Here is a 22454-nt window from a genome sequence, read left to right on the forward strand (position 1 = left end):
GCTCAGAGGTTAAGAGCACTGGCTGCTCTTCCAGAGGTCCTGAGTTCAATTCCCAGCAACCACAGTGGCTCACAACCATCTGTAATGAGATCTAGTGCCCTCTTCTGGTGTACAGGAAGAACACAGTGTACATAATAAATAAATAAAAAATTAAGAGTTTCCTTGGTCATGATGTCTCTTCACAGCAATAGAACAGGAACTAAGGCCTCACTTCTTGACCATTCTTCGTATCTGTTAAAGGGAAGAATTAAACATCCTTATTTCTTAAGTAACTGGTACCTTACTATAAAGAAAGGCATGACAAATCCAGATCCAAAGTACACAGGCCTCACAGCCAGTAACTGCCTCTTACTTTCCACTGAAAACAGCATATTCTTCCCAGGTCCTTCTCATAGCAGCTGTGATGGACCATGAAGGTGGTAAACCTCTGGATGCTCTGACCCAATATGATGCTGCAAGAAGCTGTGCAAGGGCTCAGAGAAGAGGGCAGAAGAAATGGTTGCACCACCCAAGTCTCCTTTCCTCAAAGTCTTGCTATCCAAACTTTTGTTTTAAGTGGCAGGGACTCCTTAGCTCAGTTGCCTTCAAACTAGTTACATAGCGCCAGGAATGACTGAGCTGCTGATCACCTGGTCTCCACCTCCCCAGGGCAGGCATTACAGATGTGTACCAGCATATCTGCCTGCTCTATGCAACTCTGGGAATAGAACCCAGGGCTTCTTGCATGCTAGGCAAACACTGTGCCTATCACTGTACTAACTGAGCTACATCCTGAGGCCATGGCCTCAAACTTCATTTTCCTGCTTCATCCTCCTGCATGCTGGGATTACTGTTGATTTGCGTTGGGATTTGAGAAGCTGCTTAGATGATACTGACATGCAGGCAGGGAAAATAAGTTACACGTGGAACAGAGACCAAGATAAGCAAGGAGGGAAGCAGTGTAGGGCAAACAGAGAATGTGGCTCGAGAGGGAAATTGTTCAGCTAACGGTGAGAGAGGCCAGTGGTGTGGTAGAGTGAGGGTAACACATCCTATCTCTGGCTGGAGGGATGGCTCAGCAGTTAAGAGCACTAGGTGCTCTTCCTGAGGACCTAGGTTCAATTCCCAGCACCCATATAATAGTTCACAACTGTCTGTAACTCTAGTTCTAGGGGATCCAACACCCTCACCCAGACATACATGCATGCAAAACACCAATGTATATAAAAATAAATAATTCATTTTTAAAAAGGGAGGAAGCAAAACTACAAAACTGGAGAAAACTTAAAGCCACGCAGGGGTCAGGGAGACCATGGGTTGAAGACCCATTTAGACTGCATAGTAAGTCCTAGACAGCTGTGTGGTGAGACACTGTCTCAAAAAACAAAACAAAACAAAAGGATATAGAGACAACTCGTTGGGTAAAAGCACTTCCCACTCAAGTGTATGGGACCTCAGAACCACATAAAAAATTATGAGAATTCCCAGAACCCCCAAAAAACTGGATGTAAAGCACAAATGTCTGTGATCCCACAATCCTCCAGGGAAGTGGGAGGCAGAGAATCCCCAGAAGCTTCAAATAGACTGTCTCAAAGTGGACGGTGGAACCCAACAGCTTAGGTTGTTCTCTGATCTCCACATGTGAGCTGTGACATGTGTGTGTTCACACATACACATGAATGTGAGTACATGCACTTATGTATACAGTCACACACACAAACACAAACAGACAGACATACACACATACACACACAAACACAGACACACACAGAACAAATAGACAATACTTACAGATACACACATACACACACACAGACACAGACACACAGACACAAACAGACACACATACATACACACACACACACATATATATATACACAAACACAGACACACACACACATATAAACACACACATACATAGAAAAAGATGACAGACCCAGTTAAGGCTCTAGAAGTTGAACCACAGCACTGGAACAATTGCAGAAGTATTTATCCCGGAGAAGCTTTGGACTGGCAGGTAACAACTGTAACATTCTTGCCTAGGGCTCTTAACTTTGCCCCACCTGGTCAATAGGGTTAGTGTACCAAGAAAGATTAGGCAAAATGTACAAAATAACAGTTCTGCTGCCAGAGGGGACTCACTTGACCTAGAAGAACCCTCAGTGAGATAGCCTCTCACCCACTAGTCGCCTTTCAAAAAGACAGACAATGGCAAATCCGCAGTGACATTGAAAGACTGGAACCTTCCACAGGGGAACATGAAATGGCATAGCCACAGTGGAGGACAGTTTGGTAGCTTCTTTACAAAGTTAAACATAAACCCACAAGTCTACTATGTGCTGCCCAAGAGAACTGGAAACATGCCCATGCGAATACCTGTGTACAAATACTCAGCAGCATCCCTCATTATAACTGGTAACTGTAAGCCATCCAGATGTCCTTCAAATAATCAGTGAAGAAGATCTGAAATAGCCATAGACTGGAACATCATTAAGCCATAAAAAAGGGATAAAGTATTCTTGTGTGTTTCATCAGGAACAATCTGAAAACATCCAAACCAAAAGAAATCAAATACTGTAAGTCACCACAGAGTGTATCATTCCACTGCTAACAGGGAAATTCTGTAGTTAAATTAGTAGAATCAAAGCCAAACAAAACATGATTTGAAAGTCAATCAGCTTCCAGAACCAGAGCAGCCAATGACTGGATCAGACAACTCAGAAGCCAAGTGAGAGATTACAAAGGCAACTAAATTGGTTATAGTTTAATTAACCCCAGTCAACTGGTTATAGGTTTTTGTTGTCATTGTTTGTTTGTTTGGGTTTGGTTTTTCTTGTCTAAATACTTTATTTATTTATGTGTATGTATACATATGAGCAGGACAGGAGGGGGTCAGGTCCCCTGGAGCTGGAGTTCCAGCCAGTTGTGAACTGCCTGAAATGGGTGCTGTGAATCGAACTTGGGTCCTCTTGAAGAACAGAATATGCTCTTAACCACTGAGCCATCTCCCTAACCCCTGGATTTGGTTTTTCTAGACAGGGTTTCTCTGTGTTGCCCTGCCCCTGGCTGTCCTACAACTCACTATGTAGACCAGGCTGACCTTGAACTCACAGAGGTCTGCCAGCCTCTGTTTCCTGAGTGCTTGGTGGGATTAAAGGTATGTGCCACCACTACACGTGAGTTACAGTTTTTTGCTTGCTTTCTTTCTTTGTTTGTTTTGGTTTTGTTCTGGTTTTTCAAGACAGGTTTCTCTGTAGCTTTGGAGTCTGTCCTGGAACTCACTCTGTAGACCAGGTTGGCCTCAAACTCACAGAGATCTGCCCGCTTCTGCCTCCCTAGTAGTGGGACTAAAGGCATGCTCCATCACCACTCAGCTTGTTTTTGTTTATTTAATTTGTATGAGTGTTTGTCTATGTTCTATGTGTGTAAACCATCTGTGTGTCTGGTACTCAAAGAAGCCAGACTAGGTCATGATCCTTAGAGCAAGAGTTAGGAGCAGGTGTGAGCTGCCATGTGGGTGCTGGGAATGAAACCCAGACTCTCTGCAAGAGAAGCCACTGAGTGTTTTTAACCACTGAGTCATCTCTTCAGCCCCTGGTTACAGTTTTGACTAGCCAAATCTGTAGCTTAGGTGACTGACTGACCGTCAGGCCTTTTGCAACCAATCTGAACTCAGTTACTATGATAACACTGTCAGTTTGGTCTACTGGGGTCCCAACAGATGCCCATTCCAAATTCATGGCCTCCTACAAAATATGGTGTAAAGAGGAAGACACATTTTGGTTGTCTGGATGTTGACTGTCAGTAAGTACTACTGACAGTAGTAATTCCTTACTACTGACAGTAAGGAATTTGTTGGTGATATATGCATTATATAAATTTAATGAAAGTAATCACTCTTCAAATGGGTAACCTTTGTAGTGTGTAAAATATATCAGTGAAGATTGTCGTCCTAGATAGAGTTGACTGAGCCTGGGTTAAAAGATCACTTGATATCAGGAGTTCAGAGGCAGCCTGGGCAACAGTAAGACAGCAACTCTAAAATAAAACATCATAAAACCATGTAATGATGAGATGAGGGATTCCATCCTACACAGGCACTTCTGTATTCTACATGGTGAAAAGGATTCTGCATGTGTGTGTGTTACTGTCTCAGCACAAGGCAGTTAATGGCCTCTTTGTCCCAAATTGATCCCATTAGCCCAGATGGTACCTAGAGAAGCACAGAGTTGATACTGGCAGATACTCAGACAGCTCTGAGGAGTCCATCAGTCCAGAGACACAGTACTGAGAAGAGCAAGTGTGATGAGAGTCAGGCAGCTATGGCCCAATCAAGACCACACCTAACTCCTGAATGATTGCTACCCCTCCTTTTACCCCTATAAAACCGACAGGCTAATGTAATGTTGACGAGGTTTATCCAGGGTACTAAACTGGAACCTTCTCAGATTATTACACACTGAATAAAACACAACTTAATTCAATCTCTGGACTAGAGAGGTAGCTCAGTTGGTAGAGTGCTTGTCTAGCATGTATGAAGCCCTGGGTTCAATCCCCAGCACTGGAAAAAACTGGGAGGGGGTTACATACCTGCAATCCCAGCACTCAGTGTAGCACGAAGGGCTGGCTTGTTGGGGTATCTGTCCCGTCCAGTACCTGACAGCCGGCAAGTCCCAAAGAAAATCACACAAAGTCTACATTAGGTTATAAAACTGATTGGCCCATTAGGTCAGGCTACTTATTAGCTCTTATAACACATATTACCCCATTATCCTTATCTATGCTAGCCACACGGATCAGTACCTTTTCTAGCTGGACAGCTCACATGTTGCTTCTTCGGTGCTCTGGGCAGGAATGGCAGAGGGAGCTTCCTGCTTCCTAGACTATTTCTGTTCTCATCGCCCCACCTCTACTTCCTGTCTGATTGACCCACCTATACTTCCTGCCTGGCCAATCAGCGTTTTATTAAAATACATGATTGACAGAATACAGACAATTCTCCCGCACCAACTCAGGATGTGAAGGCAGGAAATCAGAAGCTCAAGATCATTTTTGGCTACATAGTGAATTCAAGGTCAGTCTGGGGATACATGAGACCCTGTCTCAAAAAATCAGTTCCTAGTTCTGCTCATTGGTCTCTGTGGTATTTATGGTAACAGGAAGCACCAGGTTCAGGATTCTGGTTATAAATTTAGATTTTTAAAAAGTATTTATTTTGTGACAAGGTTTTGTCAAATTGCTCAGGGCAGTCCTTAACTCCTAGACTCAGGCATCCTCCTTTTTCCTCAATCTCATGAGTAACTAAGGGTACAGGTTCACGCCACTCATAACTGGCTGAGAACATACATTTTTATTATTTTTTTGTTTGCTTCCTGTAGGGCCATATATTATACAGACCCATATGTCTACATCGCATGGCGGTCAGACTGTCAGGCAGTAGTTTGCACCTGTCACACAGGAGGAGGTCACCTCCCTAACAAAGGGTCAGGATATGCTAATATCGTTCTGCTCCTTCTTTGTAATTATGGAGATCACCTGGGAAGAGGTGTTAATCCAGGCTCTGAAACAGAGCAGCCATAGCAGCAGGTGTGACTTTAGTTCCACTACCCCAGAAACAGAACGCTAATGAACTTCCCCCTCAGTTTACATTTTGGTATAAAAGCTGTTTGGAGCATAAACCCGGGTGAATTTTCAGGAGATGAACTCAGGATTTCGTGAAGGATCACTGAGAATCTCCCTCCCAATAAAGCCATGTGAGTTGTGTCTTTATTCCCACACCTCTCCTTTGGTCCAGAGAAATAATTTATGATCCGGGCTGGCACTGGACCACGACAACTTCCCCCATTATTCACACTGTGTGTGTGTGTGTGTATGTGTGTGTGTGTGTGTACCACTTCACACATGTTAAGGTCAGAGGACAACATGGTGAGGCCCCATAATGTGGGATCCCAGGAATTAAGCTCAAGTCTTCAGGCTTGGCTGCAGGTGTCCTTCCCTGCTAAGCCGGTTCATCATCTGTGTCTGTTGTCTGACTCTGTCTCCCGAATTCTGGAATTCCAAGCCTGTGTCACAACAGCTGGATCACATCATCTCGTTTATTTTAATATTGAGACAGGGTTTTCCTATACCGGGCAGGCTGGTCTCAAACTCTTGATCTGAAATGACCCTGGAGCCTCCGTCTTCCAGCTGCTGGGATTAGAAGCATGTACCAGCCTACCCTGCTAGAACACGCATTTTCAGGGCTGGAGACAACTCAGTTAAGAGCACTGATTGCCGGGCAATTGTGGTGCATGAACACAGGAAGATCTCTATGAGTTTGAGGCCAGCCTGGTCTACAGAGTGAGTTCCAGGACAATTGGGTCTACACAGAGAAACCCTGTCTTAAAAAACAAAACAACAAAACCACCCCAAAAGAGCATTTGCTGCTCTTGCATAGGTTGTGTGTTCAGTTCCCAGAACTCACAACCACTCAACTCAAGTCCCAGGACTTCTGACCTCCATGGGTATCAGGCACTCAGGTGGTGCCTGTGTGCGTATGCATGTATGTGTGTATATATATATGTATGTATATATATATGTGTGTGTGTGTGTGCAGATAATAACAAACAAACAATAAGAAAATAAGTAGAACATACATCTTTTTTGGTCAGAAAGTTGGCTTAGTGGGTTAAATACTTGACTCCCTGGGGCTTGGAGAGATGGCTCAGTGGTTTAGAGCATTTGACTACTCTTCTAGAGGTCCTGAGTACAATTACTAGCAACCACATGATGGCTCACAACCATATGTAATGGGATCAGATTTCTTCTTCTGGTGTATTCATAAAAGTACATGAATAAATAAATTAAAAAAAATACTTGACTCCCAGCATGACAACTTGAGTTCAGTCCCTGGAACCTGTATGGTGGGAGGAGAGAACTGACTGCTATAGGCTGTCCTCTGATCCCCATGTACACTCCATGGCACCCTCCACACACAAAATGTGAAAAGAAGTTTTTAAAGAATGTTTATCTTAGTGATGGTGCACACCTTTAATCCCAGCACTTGGAAGGTAAAGACAGGTGGACATCCTTGAGTTTGAGAGCAGTCTGGTCTACATAGCAAGCTCCAGGCTGGCTAGGGTTACAGTTTTTGTTTGTTTGTTTGTTTTTCAAGATAGAGTTTCTGTGTAGCCCCAGCTGTTCTGAAACTCACTCTGTAGACCAGGCAGCCTCAAACTCAGAGATCTGCCTGCCTCTGCCTCCTTAGTGATAGGATTAAGGACATTCACCACTATGCCTGGTTTGAGACCCTGTCTTTAAAAAAAAAGAAAAAAGAAAAAGAAAAGAGAATGAAGAGCCCTGGGCACTGCTCCTTCCTCCAGTACTGACCCACTTTTGTAGGACGAATCTAATCAGGCCTGTGTCCACACCTTCTACAGGTGACCAGTTCCTGACCAATGTCGTCTCCTGGACCATTCACAGAGTTGGTGTTAGTCTTCTGCTGCCACTTTAAGAACTAACCACGCCCATCCCAGCCACTTTGGACTTCCCCCGTCACCATTTTTCTCTCTCTCTGGTGCCTGTGTGTGTGTGTGTGGGTGCATGTGCGTGTGTGTTTGTCTCGTCTCGTGTGTATGTGTGTCTTTGTTCTCTCTCTGTTTTTCTCTTCTTTAAGCAATAAATGTCTCCCTCTTCTTTAAATAATATTATGTCCTATGAGCCTTTTATCCGCCGTAACCGCCTGCCTGACTGCCCCGGCTGGCGCTGCAGGGACTCACGGCCATCCTTGTCGGACTCCGCGAGCCGCCCGGGACATCCCATCATCATATTCTTTTTAAAAGAACAAAATTTGGTGCCGCGGACTCGAGAGATTCACCCGCCAAAGGCCAGAGTTGCAGCTTCACCTTTCATCCGGGACTCTGACAACTTCCGGGATTGAATCAAACCGAGGGCCTTCGCAACACCACCAACTGTCTGAACTCATTCCTACAAACAACACCGGCTTTTAATTGTAAGTTTCCTCACTCCAGCCAGCTTATCTGAGCCTTTTTAACCCGGGATTGACCGGTCCTCCCGGTGTTTCTGGGCTCAGGGGGTACTTCTCCGCCCCGTTGCTGGCATCCATTATGGCTTGTGTCCTCTGTTAAGCCCGTGCATTCCCGCACCTGGGGACCCGGGGTTCCCAGGCTTCTTCCTCTTTATTTCAGTCTTTTCTTCCTTCCAACCTTTCTCACAGATGTAATTGGCTGATCCGGTTCAGCCGATACCATCCCACATGGGCACTAGGACGCCTGGGCACATGTTTTCGGATGGTCGTTTGCATCTCACCTAAACGGGGAGCGGTCCCCCATAGGCTCGAGATGCCACGGTTTTTTGCGGGTTTTTCACGGTCTTGACCTGGAAAAGCAAGTCGTACCAGCCTAAATATGCCTTAAATTGTCTTAAATTGCGGGTTTTTCACGATTCAGACTCTACATAACAATCAGGCAGCCCCCGGCTTTTAAAATTCCCGTGGCTTTCCCATTCAAGCCACAACATGTGGCAGCTGCCATGTTCAATGGGGTCAGGTGACTTTATCACTAGATTCACTGAGAGCCAGATCACGCGACCAAGCTTTCTCATTCTTATGTATGTCCTGCCTTTCCTCTCCCCCTCCTCAGTGTTCACTGAAATCCTCTCCTTAGCTATGATTACAGGTGTTTTGCATAGTGACGTGCTTTCTGATAGGGCCCATCAGAAACATACACTTTGCCTAATTCCTGTTCTCTATGTATAATGATTGTTCATTTCATCTCGTTTCAGACTACAAAATCATAAACTGGTATGTACTTTTAAGCTGTTTTCTACCATTGTCAGTTCTGCCACTAATCTTAATGTTACAAACAGTTTTTTTTTCTTTCTGTCTGTCTTTTTACAAATGTGGATCTTACCTGTTAAGAGTCAATACAGTCAAACTCAGACCCAACCTTCCAGACAGATTCTATACTGCAGCTATACCTAATAATCAGCCCTCAACTGCTCAGAGATCTGGGGAATGAGATATTTAAATGTTTAATTATTTAAAAAACTTTTCATAACAAAAAGAGACAGGTTGGCTCCTAGCAAGCACTCTGTTTCCTCCAAGAAGACAGAAGACCAACATCCATCTGCAGTTTGCTTTGACTGCCAAGCGCTTACCATTGGGAAAAAACTGCCTTTCACCTAAACTGGAGACCTCCAAACGTGGACAGAATCACTGGAATCGACAGTCTAGCTGCGCAGGTAAGGTAGACCTGTCTTCCTAAAGATTTCTTGGTCCACAGGGTCTTCAAAAGCCTGGCAGGCTCTACATTGAACAACAAAGGTCAAATGCAACCTTCAGCGACCAGGGAGGACCAAAGAGTAGCTCTGGGTGCCAACCAAGTAAGTTCTCTGTCATTTTTTAATCAGTAACTCAAATAAAATCTTATCCTTCTCAAAGATCTCTGACAGTCTGATAGCTGAGAGATTTTGCCAGGTTGTCTCACCAAATAAAAATACTTTTCATTATAATTTCTGTTTTTATAAACCCAAGGAGTTCTTAATACAATGTATATGTCTAAAACTTCTGTTTTTCTTATAAGTTCCAGGGAGCCAAATTAAAAAACCCACTGTAAACAGATCAGATACAAACCTCTCAATTCCCTGATCCTAAAATTTTTTCTCAATTTAACTTTGTCCTCTGTTCTGCCAACACCCTAACCAGGTACAAGGGACATTTCCATGCCACAGACATCTGTCCTGTCGGGAGCAGAGACCAGCTATGCCAGGATGTGACCAACACCCAGCTTCTCTCGGATCTCCCTCACCCCCCCCCCCAAAGACGACGCCCACAAATCAGCCGGAAGCAGTCTTGAGAATTCGCCGCCCCAATTCCTTCAACCTATAATGTCTAACCTTCTACTTTTTATTATAAAAAGAATCCGGGGGGCTGGAGAGATGGCTCAGCGGTTAAGAGCATTGCCTGCTCTTCCAAAGGTCCTGAGTTCAATTCCCAGCAACCACATGGTGGCTCACAACCATCTGTAATGAGGTCTGGTGCCCTCTTCTGGCCTGCAGACATACACACAGATAGAATATTGTATCCATAATTAATAAATAGATATTTAAAAAAAAAAAAAAGAATCCGGGACTGTTAGTCTTCTGCTGCCACTTTAAGAACTAACCACGCCCACCCATCCACTTCTGATCTCCCCCTTCGCCATCTTTCTCTCTCTCTCTTGTGTGGTTGTCTCCTGTCGTGTGCACACGTTTTTCTCTGTCTCTGTGTCTTTATGTCTTTATATTTGTCTATCTCTGTCTCTCTGTTTTTCTATTTCTTTTTAAGTAATAAATGTTTACCCTTATGTTTATTTACTATGTTTTGTGAGCCTTTTATCCGCTGTAACCCCCCGCCTGACTCCCCCCGCCGCATGGCGTTGCAGGGACTCACGGCCATCCTTGCTGGACTCTGCGAGCCGCCCGGGACATCCCATCATCATATTCTTTTTAAAAGAACAAAAGTTGGTACAGCTGGATTAGGGACTGGCATTGGACAGTGTGTGGCAGCTTGGTTATTGGCTAATTGAGGAACCGTGTCTCAGGCAACAGCTCATTCCCTGTGCCATTCTGGACTCTGCTTCTCTGACTGAGTACATGGGGCTTTTCTGTTTGATGGTAGTTTTCCTCATTCTGTTTGCTCTTTGCAGCTCCATGGGTCCCTGATGCTTTGACTCCATGCCAGTCCTGGTGCTGGAGTATGCTAAGCTGAATCATTAAACACAATGTTACAGTCTCTGTCTCCCTTTCTCTTTCTCTTCTTTCTTTCTTATTTTGTTTTTTTTTTGTTTGTTTGTTTGTTTGGTGGGTTTTTATTTTGCTTTTTCAAGACAGGGTTTCTCTGTGCAGCCCTGGCTGTCCTGGAACATGCTCTATAGACAAGGCTGGTCTCAAACTCACAGAGATCTGCCTGCCTCTGCCTCTCAAATGCTGGGATTAAAGGTGTGTGCTTTCATCACCCGGCTAGTGTTTCTCTTCCTAAGAAGAAAAAAGAAGAAAGGAAAAAGAAAAAAAACCCTACTAACAAAGATTACTGTGTGAACCAAGATTCTAAATCAGTATTTTGATTGAAAGACTATCCAGCATTACAAAATAAAATAAAAGGCCTGGCAAGATAGCTCATCAAGTAAGGATACTTGTTGCCAAGGCTGATGATCTAAGTTCAAGCCCCGGAACCCACATGGTACAAGGAGAGAACTGACCCCTACACAATTGTCCTCAGATTTTCATACTTGCTTCATGGCACAATAATGTATATACACACAACACAGAAACAATGTGCTAAAAAAAACAAAAAAACTAAGAACCAGACCCCAAATACTACAAAGTTGTCTGCCATCTCTCTGGAATATGTTCTAAGATATTTCTTAGATGCCTGGAACCCAAGATACTCTGAGCCCTTTATATCCATTTTTGCTAAACTCATACACCCATATTCATGGTAAGTTAATTTTTGAACATAATAAGAGCTTAACAGCAATAGCTAATAATAGGATAATTGCAACTATACTATAATAAAAGTTATTTAAAACTTGGTTATTTTTATTTCTGGAATTTTCCATTTACTAATTTTAGAAAGAGGTTAATCGAGGTAGCTGAAATCTTGGTAGAACCTTGGGTAAGGGAAGGCTACCAATGGTTCCACGTTCATGAAGCTCTACAAAAGATAAACCTTACCTACAGGAGCAGGCCAGTTTTCTTGGTGCTGGTGGGAGGAAGAGACTTGGAACGGGATAAACTTATAGTAAAAACTATTTGGCTCCTACCTCAGAGTCCTAAAGCCTTTGACTTCCTGAGACTGGAACTCCTCCCTCCACCCTCCAAAGCGACACCTGCATTAAACTGTCTACAAAGCAGATTGACTGATTGAAACTTCTGTGATTGGGCAGAGCCAGGGTTCCCCAGGTGGGGAGCCAAATTCTGTTGGGATAGCTTCAGCTCTTTAAATAAGCCGTGTATTGCCTGCCTCTCTGTGTAACCTATCTTCATAAATGTTTTGTAAACCCTTTTAGAATGTACCAGCAAGAGCCCCATGTTTCCTAACAATGTCATCAGATAACATCTGAGTCCTAGAGCAGAGACTTCCTCCTACCTGATGTTTCTACCCATGCATATCTTGATTTATGGGTTTTCTGTTGTTTGTTCTGTTACTATAAAACCTTCAGTAAACAGGTTGGGGTAGCCTAAATCTGTGTCCATGGGCAATGATCATTCGTATTTGTCCCTAGAATCAACTTATTCCCTTTTAGTAAGAGATGTGTTTTTGAGTTTTGAGTCCTTTCTTGTACTTTACAGAACCCCTGTCAGTCATTGTAGAGTTTGTGTAGGTGAGATGAGTCCTGGTGAGCTCTAGACAGCTTCAACATGAGGGCTGGTGGCCGTGAACCGTCCACGTAAATGCTGTCTTGGAAGTTTCTACTCTTTACTCCAGGAAAGAAAAAGGTCTTAGAGACTGAGCTCAGAAGCCTCAAGTACCTGCCCTACCACCCATCTCTTGCTCTGTGCTGTTTGTTCCTCATCTGGCTGTGCCTGAGTTATATCCTTTAGAATAAACCAGTAAATATAAATAGAGCACTTCTCTGAGTTCTGGAGTTATTCTATTTAGCAAGTTATGGAGCCCGAGGGGAGCTTGTCAGGATCTCCAAATCTGTAGTCGGTCTAGAAATGTGGCTGGGCAATCTGGGCGTCCTGTTTGCACTGTATCCGAAGTGAGTGCCGTCTTCTGAGACTAAGCATATGGAATCGGGTTTGTAATTGGGTAGTGACAGGACAGAATTGAACTGACAGAAGTGGTGTCCGTCAAAAAGATGTCACATTGGTAGTCAGAGAGAACACACCTATCTTTGGCATCGGGGGGACATGGAAACAGCATTTGGGTAGCAGAAATGTTCTGTCTTGACAATGCATTTTTCAAAATCCTAGAAATGTACAACAAAGGTGATGTTTTGTAACACAGATCAAGGAGCTGGCAGATGAGCTCGGTGAGTCAAAGGGTGAAGGTGCTTGCACAAGCTTGGCGAGTCCACGTAAGTGGTTGAAGGAGAGAACAAACCTTGCAAAGTTGTCTTCTGACATCCACACAACACTCCCCAATCCATGCACACAAAACAATTCATAAAACTACAGATCATAGGTTGGTGGTTTGCTCAGTTGATACAATGCTTACTTTACATGCAGAAGGCCAAGGTGGGGTTTCATCTCCAGCACTGCATAAACCACTTAGTAGCCCATGCCAGTGCTTAGGAGGTGAAGGTAGGAAGACCAGAGTTCAAGGTCATCGTCAGCTACAGATTGGGTCCAAGGCCAGCCTGGTATACTGGAAACCCTGTCTCTAAATAAGTAAAATAAGGGCCAGAAAGGTGACTCAGTGGCCCTAATGTCTGATGTCAATCCTGAGGACCTAAGTTTGACCCTCATACCTACACTATAGAAGAGAAGTGATCTCTGAGTTCGAGGCCAGTCTGAGCTACAGAATGAGTTCTAGGACAGTCAGGACTGCACAGAGAAACCCTGTCTCAAAAAAACAAAAGAGAGAGAGAAAGAGAGAGGGGGGTAGAACTGATTCTCTTGCGAATTGTTCTTTGGCCTCCACACCCATGTCGTGGCAATGACACCTTCATTCTCTATACACAATTTTTAGTGTAAAATTGAAAAATTGTGCCGGGTAGTGGTGGTACACGCCTTTAATCCCAGCACTTGGGAGGCGGAGACAGGTGTGAATATGAGGCCAGCCTGTTCCAGGAGTTATGGCAGTCGGACGCTTAAAAGAGACCCCACACTAGCTCAGAATCGAGAAATAGGTAGGCATTTATTAAGGGGTAAACTCACAAATCAGAATTCTCTGCTTGACCAGTTGAATCACGCGATCCAAAGGAGCAGCTGGTGGGAATGGAGCTAGGGGAACGAGGGTGAAGAAGGGGCTCAAGCTTGGCTTCCCCGTAAATAGTATAAGAGGCCACGCCTCAGTAGGCGGGCAAATACAAGTTGTAAATTTTCCTACAGCACCAGCCTAGTCTTTGTGTGTATGTATGTGTTTGTGACAATGTTGTAGCGTAGTGGCAGAGTGTTTATTTAGTTGGCACAGGTGGTGGGTGGGGGTACAGGAGCAACTGTGCTCAGTGGTACAGGCCTGTAATCCCTGAATTAGGAGGCAAATTCAAGGCCATTCCCATCTGCACATCAAGTTTCAGGTTAGTCAGCATTATACTGGAAGACCCCGCCTGAGCAAATGGGAGCAGAGTGTTAGTGAAGGAAGGGAGGAGGAAGCAGGAGTCAGGTGGCTCCAGAGGGAAGAACAGAGTCCCTTGCAAGTGCCAGGTTGGAATGGCATAAGGTGAGGTGTGTTCGTATTTCTTTTTCTCTTTGTGGGTCTTTGCCAACACTATGCATTTAAGTTAGTGTATATGTATATGTATATGGATGTATGTATGTTTGTATGTATATGCACTAAGGAGATTGAGGCAAGAAGATTTCAAATTCAAGGCCAGGCTGGCCTTTGTAGCGAGTTCTATCTCACAAAAGAAAACCAAGTGAGCTAGTGAACTGGCTCAGCAGGTAAAGGTATCTGCCACTGTGCTGGATAGTCAAGCTGACACAAGCTAAAATTAATTCAGAGGAGGGAACCTCAAATAATAAAAATGCCTCCTTGCTTAGTATGGAGGTACATGTCTTTAATCCCAGAACTCAGAAGACAGAGGCAAGCAGATCTTTGAGTTTAAGGCCAGCCTGGTCTACAGAGTCAGGGAACAAGCAGGACAGTCATAACTCTTAGAGAGAAACACTGCCTCAGAAAGAAAAGGAAAAAGAAAAAGCCTCCACAAGATTGGGCTACTGAAAAGCCTGTAGGACATTTTCTTAGTTAATGATTGATAGGTGATGACCCAGCCCATTGTGGGTGGAGCCAACCCTGGATTGGTAGTCCTGGAGTCCATAAGAGAGCAGATTGAGCAAGCCATGGGAAGCAAGACAGTAAGCAGCACTTCTCATGGCCCCTGCATCAGCTCCTGCCTCCAGGTTCCTGCCATTTGAGTTCCTGTCCTGACTTCCTTTGATGATAAATTGTAATATGGAAGTGTAAGCCAAGCAAACCTTTTTCTCCTCAAGTTGCTTTGATCATGGTGTTTCACCACAGCAATAGTAACTATGAAATAACCACCAGGCCTGATGACAACCTCAGTTCAGTCCTTGGTACCAACAAGATGGAAAGAGAGAACTGACCCTCGCTGTCCTTTCAAAGAACAGCCATTGCTCTCACCCACCAAGATATCTCTCCACCCCCAAGAACATATTTATTTTTAAAGAAAAAATATAGCCACGGGTGATGGTGCACACATTTAACCTTTAATCACAAAACTTAGGATTCAGAGGCAGATGTATCTCTGAGTTTAAGTCCAGTCCAGTCTACAGAGCTAGTTCTAGGACAGGCAAGGTTACATAGAGAAACACTCTCTCTATATATATATATGTGTGTGTGTGTATTAATATATATGTATATATTAATATACATACATGTATGAAATTACTGAAGTGTTGTTTAATATCTGCAGCACAGCAGTTACACCTAATCCCATCAATGCCTCAGCTGCTGTGTCTTCACAGCTGCTTCCTCACTGATGAAGCCACAGCTCAGGGGAGCCTTTGCATCTCACCGCCACAGCCTCAGCCACCTCCACATAGGGAGACAAATGTTGTTTTAACCAAGTTTCCATCCTTTTGTTTCACCAGTAAAGACTTGGGAGCCAGATACTGGGGTGAAAACCTGCTAGCTCAGAGAGGCAGAGAAAGCAACCAGCTGATCTTCCTCCTAAGAGGTTTTCTGGCCTCAATAAGAAGTTTTTCTACTGACTCCATAGGCCAGATCAAGCTTAATTGGAAAAGGATAATAAAGGTTTGTTTGAGCAAAGCAACTCCTGGGCAAGTTCTCCAGTCCCAGAGATTGAGGCCAGAGAAGCTACGCCCATGAACTAAAGCGGGGAGACTTTATAGGTTGTAGGCAAGGTTTGATAACATGTCCTCCACAAGCTGGGTTTGTGCCCAAGTATGGTAAAAAAAAAAAAACGGTTGCTTAGGTGGGGGTTGGCAACTTCATAGGAGAAAGTTGTATTCGCCACTAAGAATGGTAACGGGGCTTTTGGTGCTTTTTCTTTGTTCAGCAAGTAGGGTTTGGAGAGAGAGAGAGACAGAAATGGGACTTTCCAGACTGTGCAGGAGTGAGCTGGAGGTTCCAACTAAACACCTTCTTCACTGATGTCCCAGAAAGAGAGCTTATCTTCTGCCATCCCAAACCAAAAAGGACCATCAAACTCAAAGTCCCTCCCTACTACTTCCTTTGTATCTCTCTATGTCTTTCTGACTCCTTCCTACTCTCTATGGCTACTTTCTGTCATTAGCTGCTTGCTCCTCTTGATCTCTAGTTGATTTTATTTATCCTATTTATGATAAATAGAAAATTCTTAGACTAAGGGTGTGAACTAAGGCTGGGCCACATCACAGTTAGAGGCAGATCTTTCCAGTAAATAACGCAATCTCGGGGTTCACTGCTGTGCTCTCATACACTGCTCTCGTACACTGTAAAGATTTGTCACTCATATTAGTTTAATAAAATGCTGATTGGCCAGGCAGGAAGTATAGGCAGGGCAACCAGACTAAGAGAATTCTGGGAAGAGGAAAGCAGAGTCAGTCACCAGTTAGATGCAGGGGAAGCAAGCTGAGAATACCTTACTGAGAAAAGGTACCAAGCCATATGGTTAAACATAGACAAGAATTATGGGTGAATTTAAGTCATAAGAGCTAGTTATTAATAAGCCTGAGCAATAGGCCAAACAGTATATCATTAATGTAAGCCTCTGTGTGTTTCTTTGGGACTGAACGGCTGCGGGACTGGGCAGGACAGAAACTTCCATCTACAATTGGTGCCCAAACATTTGGCAAGAATTTCCACATAAAGCCTGAGAAAGCATTAAGGAGGGGAGGGCTCTAGACAGATAACAACAAAGTCAAACACAGCTTCTTAGTAACTGTATTTTCTCTGGTAGGCTCTGTTTGCTGGCACTGATCAGAGGCATGACTCCTTCAAGAGAGGCTTTCTGATTCAGCATTAATAGCAGAAACCTCAAAGCTCTTTTAAGAGGCCTTGCCACCAAACACTTAAATGATGTTTTATGAGCAGCAGGCATGAGGCTTCTTGGTGGTGGCATGGACCTAGAAACCCCACAAAGTTGTGGCAATAAAGTGACTCCTGCCTGTACCTCCTCCATGAAGCTAGATTCTTCAGGAGGCTAAGGAATGGGGCAGAGTCAGCTGCTAAAGCTGCAGTTTTAATCCTAGCCATGCTGCTTAGCAGATTAAAGACTCATGTGCTCAGAAAAAGATAGATGTATACAGTAAATACAGATTTAGACAGAAAAAAAACCCTCTAAACAGTTTACAGTGTGTTTAAAAATGTACATAGGCTAGTGAGAGAAAAAAAGGATAGAGAAAGTCCTTAAAAAAAGAAATAGAGAAACTTTGAATACTTGGGACAAAAAAAAAAGAGAGAGAGAAATAGAGCCAGGCAGTGGTGTTGCACATCTTTAATCCCAGCCCTTGGAAGGCAGAGGCAGGCGAAACTGTGAGTTTGAGGCCAGCCTGGTCTACAAGAATTGGTTCCAGGACAGGCTCCAAAAGCTACAGTGAAACCCCGTCTCGAAAAACAAAACAAAACTAAACAGAAAACAAAAAAAAAAAAAGAAAGGCAAAGAAAGCCAAACATAATTGTTCACACCATGACCTGAAGAGACAGACACATAAGACAACTTCTTCCAGAGTGTTTGCACTATGCTACCTCATCTAGCTTCTAGCTCCTGGCTCAGCTCGCCTCTTGCCCCAACCCTGTGAAGAGCTAAGACTCCATCCGGCTCGATCTAAGTAAGTGTGAATTAAAGACCTCCCTAGTGCCAGATTTCAATAAAGAGATCCTGTCTCCTGTGTCTTAAGAGATTAGGGTGGAGAATGATAAAGACATACTCACCTTGCTTCCACACACACAGACACATGCACGTATAGCACACACATACAGCCCTCAAACCCACTCAAACCATAACAAGGAAAAAAGAAACAAATATGTTGAGAGAGAGAGAGAGATCCTAATTCAAAGCTTTTAATGAAGCTGGAGATGGGTTATAGTAGTAGATAAAAGAATGTACCAATGCATAAAGATTTCTTACCAATCATCCAAACATCTCATCTGGAAGACCGTGAGCTGAAGATTTCTTACAAGTCAATGAAAGACAAAGCCTATAATAGAAAATTGGACAAGTTACATGAACATTAATTAAGAACAAAAATTAAGACATGGGAACACATGAAACTTATTGAGAGATATTTGATTACACTGTATAAAGATATGTCAATGTGATTAGTTTAACAAAGAACTAAATGGCCAATAGATAGGCAGGAGGTATAGGCGGGACTTCTGGGCAGAGAGAGAGGAAGTGAGGGATGACTTTAGGCTCATGAGAGACGCCAGAGGACATGGAGAGGAAACAGGAGGTACAAGATGGAAGAGAAGTAAAAAGTCACAAGGCAAAATGTAGATTAATGTAAAGGGGTTAATTTAAGTTAAAAGAGCTAGTAAGATACAAGCCTAAGCTATAGGTCAAGCTTTTATAATCAAAGACAAGTCTCCATGTCATTATTTGGGTAGCTGACTGGGACAGAGTTGGACACGTTACAGAAACTGAAAAGATAATGTTCAGAAAGTGAGAGGCCTCAGAACTTTGCATTCTAAATGGGATAAATGGGATGGTTTCATTGTTGGGTCTGGTGCCACCTGGACCTTAAATTATTTCTCCAGGACCAGAGTGGGAGTTGTGGGAATAATTGAGACAACTCACATGGCTTTATTGGGAGGTATATTCTCAGTGATCCCTCATGAAATCCTGAGTTCACATCCCGAAAATTCCTCTGCATTTATTCTCCAAACAACCTTATATACCAATACATAAACTGAGGGGAAAATTCATTAGCATTCTGTTCCCTATGTAACCAGGTGAATGGTTGTGGTCACGTCCACATCTACCTATACCTGCTCTGTCATGTCTTCCTGCTCTGTATGCCAGTTCTGTCACGCAGGCTAAATTAACATCTCTTTTTCAGGCATCCTCCAAATTACAAAGAAGGAGCAGAACAACATCCTGACCCTTTGTTAGGGATGGCACAGGCTAGGTGACTGATCACTTCCTGTGTGGCAGGTGCAAACTATGGCCTGAGATTCTGGCCCCCATATCATAAAGAAATATGGCCTACACTTATCAAATCCTTCCTCTCAGGGCTTAGGGAACCTTGCAGAAGAGGAAACAGAAAGATTGTAAGAGCCAGAGGTGACAAAAGACACTATGGAAACAAAGCCTTCTAAACACATCAGACCCAACCTACATATGCACTCACTGAGACTGTGGCAGGATGTACAGGGCCTGCACAGGTATGCACCAGAACAGTAGAAATGTACTTGACTGGGGCTGGAGAGATGGCTCAGAGGTTAAGAACACAGACTGCTCTTCCAGAGGTCCTGAGTCAATTCCCAGAAACCACATGGTGGCTCACAACCATCTGTAATGCCTTTAATTCCAGCACCTGGGAGGCAGAGGCAGGCAGATCTCTGTAAATACAAGGCCTGCCTGGTCTACAGAGCAAGAGCGAGTTCCAGGACAGGCTCCAAAGCTACACAGAGAAGTCATCTCAAGAAACCAAAGGGAGGGGGAGAAAGAAAAGAAAGAAAGGTTTGGGTAGAAATGTAAGTGTGTTTTGCGATAGGATCCAATCAAGTAAAAAAGGCTAGGGTGAAGGACAGTGAGAGTGGTTTCAGTGGAAGGGTGAGGAAAGAAATTAAAGTTTAAGATAAAGGTGGAAATGAGCTAAATGGTGGTGGTACACTCCTTTAGTCCCAGCACTCGAGAGGCAGAGGCAGGCAGATTTCTGTGAGTTCAAGACCAGCCTGGTCTACAGAGACAGCCCAAGACAGCCAGGACTGCACAGAAAAACCCTGTCTCCAAAAACCAAATCAAACAAACAAACCAAAGCTGGATATGAAGCACAGATTGATCAATAATTTTGTTTATGGTCATTTTATTTTGTTTTCTTTGAGATAGTGTCTCATGTAGCCCAGGATGATCTTGAACTCACTATGTAGCTGAGGATAACACTGTGTTTCTGAACTTTTTGCCTCGGCTTCCCAGGGGTAGGATTAAGGGTGTGCGTCAGTACGCCTGGGTTGTCTGTACAGAGATCCAGCCTATAGCTTTGTGTGTGCCAAGCAGGCATTGTCCCCACTGAACTACATCCCTCCCCTCATTACTTTGCTTGTTTTTTGTTGTTGCTGTTGTGGTGGTCCTGGGAATTAAAGCGAGGGCATTACATCTGTTAGGCAAGCACTCCAACACTCTCCATTGAAGTAGAATTTGTGTGTCAGATGAAGTGTATGCTTTAAAATGGATATAATTTGTTTTGAAATCATATCCTAGCCATCTTATGTACCATGAGGTAATACTAGATTCTACATCTAAGAACTAAGACAAAACAATCAACCAAAACAACAACAACAAAAAAATCCCAAGACACCCTTTCCTTTCTTTCTTCCTCTCTCCCTTCCTCCCTATTTTCCTTCTAAAAGACTGGATCTCAATATGCTGACCAAGTAATCCTCCCTTCGGTTTTCGAGGCAGTTGACACTCCAGGCTCATTCCATCCCACCTGGCTCTGTTTATTTATTATTAAATATCCCTAAGTTCTTTTGGGATTATCAAAAAAAGAACCTCATTCCTTAGGGTTTTATCCTTGGTCCCTCTTTGAAGAATCCCAATCTGTAGCTATGCCCTGAACTCAGAAACAGGACTCTTGGCTTACTTTCTCCTTTGCATTCTGCTGTGCTTGCCAGTCATCCAGGCTGAACCATCCGTGTTGGCTCTGGTAGCTCATTCTTCAGCAACAACATCCATTGGCTTTGTTTCTCTATCCCTGCTAATCCCACTCCTGTACTCTGTAGTGAGATGGCCTCCTCACTGCTGCCAGAGTTGTCTGGGATAGCATTAAAATAATTCTTCCCTGGAAATCTCAATTGCGACCACAATTTATGTTATGTTTCTACAAATTCTCTGGCTAAGGTAGGGTTTCTGAGCCTGGTTTTATCCCAACTCTGGAGCTGACTTCTGTTCTTTCCCTAATACCCTTCTCCTGTCAAAATATTTTATTATTTATTTTTGTTTTTCTCCCAAGAAAGGGTTTCTTTGTGTAGCCTTAACTGTCCTGGAACTCAATCTGTAGACCAGGCTGTCCTTGAACTCAGAGATTCACCTGCCTCAGCCTCCCAAGTGCCACCACTGGCTTGTAAAACATTTTATTTTGTCAGTCCCAAAGAAAACTGGGACAAATGGCTAACTGAGGTGTCTATTAGCATACCAAAGTAGTTGCTGCCCTCTAGGTTAACTGGGTACCCGTGACTCCCTCTGCTCTTCTCATGTCTGCCTGCTACCCCAAACCTCTCCAGCCCAGGGGCTTCCCTTCCATTCCCCCAGCTTCTACATATATATATATATATATATATATATATATATATATATATATATGTATGTATGTATGTATGTATATACACACATATACATATATATGTATACACACACACACACACACACACACACATATATATATATATATATATATATATATATATATATATATATATATACCTGTCACTTTGAGCATGTTCCTTTTTGGTTCTCAGCTCTCTTCTCTTCCTCTCTCGTCCCCCACCTCCCGTGGCCAGGTTCAGTCTGCTGGCCATGTTCAGTCTACTTCTTTCTTTTCCTCTTTTGGACTCTTCCAGATGCCTTTGGCTGAACTTTCAAATCTACAATAAAATCCTTCTCAACTATACACTGCAGCAGTCATGTCCTTGTTGATGTTCTGTTTTATGTGGGTCCATGGAAGAAAAAGGTTGCTCCAAGATGAATTTGGATTTAGCAAAAGCAGCAGGGTGAATCAGCATCTGGTGAACTGACTGCCAGATCCTCTCATTACTAAGTTTTGCAAAAGTTCTGGAGTCCTTCAGGAAGAACACAGATAAGAATCAAACACTTCAAATAAAAGGTAGCAATCACAAAAGGCAGTTCAAAGCCTAGGTGCTGACTCTCCAGAATTCAAGCCAGATGAAATGTCTCTGTGGAATCTCTCATACATGTCTTCATTTGCATTTATCTGGTGCCTGAAACCTGGGAGGGGCATATATGAACTCCTTTCCAAGGGACTCAACTGCTTCAAACCAAGATTTTGATTTGACTCTCTCAAGGTGTGGATTGTAGATGAGGTTTTCTGTCCCACTGGCCAGCTCCCAGATAACCACACAGAGTCTTATTACTAATTATAAATGCAATGCTCAGTCTATAGCTTAGGTTTGTTACTAACTAGCC

At 43.5% G+C, this 22454-nt stretch overlaps 1 long non-coding RNA gene and 1 pseudogene across 1 annotated transcript; one reads left to right on the plus strand and one right to left on the minus strand.

The window, feature by feature from the left end:
• Positions 1-257: 257 nt before the first annotated feature.
• LOC125411666 (cytochrome c oxidase subunit 7C, mitochondrial pseudogene) lies at positions 258-2386 on the minus strand (annotated as a pseudogene).
• A 4929-nt stretch (positions 2387-7315) lies between these two features.
• On the plus strand, positions 7316-10328 carry LOC148120984 (uncharacterized). Its single transcript, XR_015738881.1, has 2 exons — positions 7316-9360; positions 9683-10328. It is a non-coding gene; the product is annotated as an uncharacterized LOC148120984 (long non-coding RNA).
• Positions 10329-22454: the final 12126 nt, after the last annotated feature.

Source organism: Myodes glareolus, chromosome 9 (genome assembly GCF_982192425.1).
Source record: "Myodes glareolus chromosome 9, mMyoGla1.1, whole genome shotgun sequence".
Classification (NCBI taxonomy): Eukaryota; Metazoa; Chordata; class Mammalia; order Rodentia; family Cricetidae; genus Myodes; species Myodes glareolus.